Source organism: Salvelinus sp. IW2-2015, linkage group LG4q.1:29, assembly GCF_002910315.2.
Source record: "Salvelinus sp. IW2-2015 linkage group LG4q.1:29, ASM291031v2, whole genome shotgun sequence".
Classification (NCBI taxonomy): Eukaryota; Metazoa; Chordata; class Actinopteri; order Salmoniformes; family Salmonidae; genus Salvelinus; species Salvelinus sp. IW2-2015.
The window spans coordinates 13,058,006-13,061,128 of NC_036842.1; positions in this window are offsets into that span (position 1 = coordinate 13,058,006).

The following is a 3,123-nucleotide window of genomic DNA, read 5'->3' on the forward strand; positions in this document are numbered from 1 at the left end:
TGTTATTGACCAAATACTTATTTTCCACCATAATTTGCAAATAAATTCATTAAAAATCCTACAATGTGATTTTCTGGATTTTCTTTTCTCATTTTGTCTGTCATAGTTGAAGTGTACCTATGATGAAAATTACAGGCCTCTCTCATCTTTTTAAGTGGGAGAACTTGCACAATTGGTGGCTGACTAAATACTTTTTTGCCCCACTGTATATTCGTGTTTTGTATTTCATAAATTTTTTACAAAATGTTAGAATTCTTCTTCCACTTTGACATTACAGAACATTTTATGTAGATCGTTGAAAAAAAAGACAATTAAATCGATTTTAATCCCACTTTGCAACACAATAAAATATGAAGAACTCCAAGGGGGCTGTAGACTTTCTACAAAGAAAGAAGGACACATAGAAACAGGACAGTGCGGGTGAGAGGATGACAAAATTAGAAATAGCATGAACAAGAACAGGAAAAGAAGGTGAGGAAAACAGGGGATGGGAAAGAGACGAAAAGATAAGCGAGATATTCTGCTGCCTATCCCTGGAGCAGGGGAGACAGAGAAACAGATGTCAGAGAGACAGGGGGCAGAGGGAAGGAGGATGGAGGAGACAGAGAAACAGATGTCAGAGAGACAGGGGGCAGAGGGAAGGAGGATGGAGGAGACAGAGTCCACTTACAGTTTACATTGACATTTTAGTCATTTAGCAGACACTCTTATCCAGATCTTATTCCTCTTAAGATAGCTAGGTGAGACAACCACATACTACAGTCATAGCAAGTACATTTCCACTCAACAAAGTAGTTATCAGCAAAGTCAGTGCCAGTAGGAAAATATATATTTTTTGTGGGGGGGTGGGGTCATTTAAGATACTGTTTGAAGAGGTAGGGTTTCAGATGTTTTCAGAAGATGGGCAGAGACTCTTCTGTCCTAGCTTCAGGGGGAAGCTGGTTCCACCATTAGGGTGCCAGGACAGAGAAGAGCTTTGACTGGGCTGAGCGGGAACTGACCCGTAGGGGTTGGACAGCCAAGAGACCAGAGGTGGCAAAACGGAATGCTCGGGTTTAGGGTTTGAACATAGCCTAGGTAGGGAGGGGCAGTTCCCCTTGCTGCTCCATAGGCAAGAACCATGGGCTTGTCGTAGATGCAAGCTTCGACTGGAAGCCAGTGGAGTGTGCGGAGGCGCGGGTGACATGGGAGAACTTGGGAAGAATGAACACCAGGCGGGCTGCAGTGTTCGTGATAAGTTACAAGGGTTTGATGGCACAAGCTAACATAGAGTTGCAGTAGTCTAGAAAGGAGATGACAAGAGCCTGGATTAGGACTGCACACTCAAACACAGTTAGGAGGGAGAGGTTGTATGTCTAATTGGGTCTCTATATAAAAATCCTTCACATATGTACTTCTGCCCTGAATCCCTGGACATCTGCTCTGATTCAAGACCATGGGCATGCAGATGGGTCTGCAAGACTGTCAGGTTTTACTGCAACTATCTGGCTAAACAGCATAGTTTTTCTTTCATTATGTAATGATGCAATCATAAACAGAAATAGGTTATAAGTTTCTTATCTGAAGAACTGCTATTGATAAAGAGCTTCAGATCTACTGTCCCTCACCTGTTGTATCTTCTGGTCTCTCATTAAATACTTACGGTCAAGAATGTATTGTGAATTCCATAATTTTTACACACTCATACTGAGTAAATGGTGCTGTTCAAAAGCACTTTACATTAAGGAGGCCTTTATAAAGGCTTTGCAAAAGTTGCAAAGACAGTTAGTTTATAGTGTATTGATTGAATTATAACAGCTACATATAACCCCATTCTTTTCAGCAAGCACAAACAATCACACAATTTCAACCACTGATTGCACTTCATCTTTTATGAAGGGTTTGTCTAAGTCATGTTACATTTTATTTTACCATAAAACAATGTATGCACTGTAAAAAAGGATATAAGGATTCAGTCAAAATGACTCGTTTAAACTAGCCAAGTCAACTAAATTAGTTGAGTTGACCTTTTTTTCTAAAGTTGAGTTGACTTCAACTCACTCAAAAAGTCAAAACATATTCAATCAAGTTGAGATAGCAAAGAACTATGTGTTTACTCCACTTAGAAATTCATAACCATGAAGTCAAATCAGTCAAGTGAACTGAACAAAAATGTCAAGTTAAGATAACTACAACGCATCAAATAGTCTTAATTTATGACCTCAAGTTGAGTTAGCAAAAAACGATATGTTTACGCAACTTATAAATTGAAAACTAAGAAGTCAAATCAACTGAAGCAACATAACAAATGTCTAATTCAGATTTTATCCAGAGCAATGTCAACATTCAATGAAGGTAGTTAAACAACCACGTTAAAACGAACAAGTAAAACATTTCTGTAATGGTTACTTAGCATGTTGTAGTTAAAGTGGTGTTGGTTAGTTGACATTACTGAGTGCACTGCCAGTTTTGAAACTGGTGAAAATGCTCACACATGAGCAAGAGACAGATGGGAGCATAATGTTCCCTACTGAAATCACAATTATATTATTTAAAAGATTTCAGCCCAGTTCAGAAATGTGTAATTTAAAAAAAAGTAGTTGTTTTAACTGTTTTGGAAGTTGACACAACTTAAAATGGTAAGGCAGCATTGTGACAAACTTTGGTAAGTTGAAACAACTAATAGTTTTGTTTTTCTGACTAGCAAATACTTGCCCTTTACACCAAGTAATTTGCCAAAACAACTTAAGTAACTTTGTTAGCACAACTAAAACTATCAGTTGAAGCACATTGATTTGACTACAAGTATCATGGTCACTCAACAAGCTATTAAATCCAAATGTGTCAGTTACACTTACTTTACTAGGTTGAAGTAACTTTAGATTAAGCTAACTCAACATGAAATCCTGATTGGACTTATAACAAACTTTTGTAAATTGAGTCAACAAATATGTTTTTACAGTGTGGAAATTGGGTTGAAAGGTGAAGGTACAATGTTACATAAGACTTTCAGCTTGAGAGCATCTGTTTACCCTAGAGAGAAAGTGGGAGCACACAGGGGGAGAGGCCAGAGAATGACTGAGGTCACTGAAAAAAAGAGCAATCTGCCAACAGGAGTGGTAATAGCCTATTTAGACATTGTGG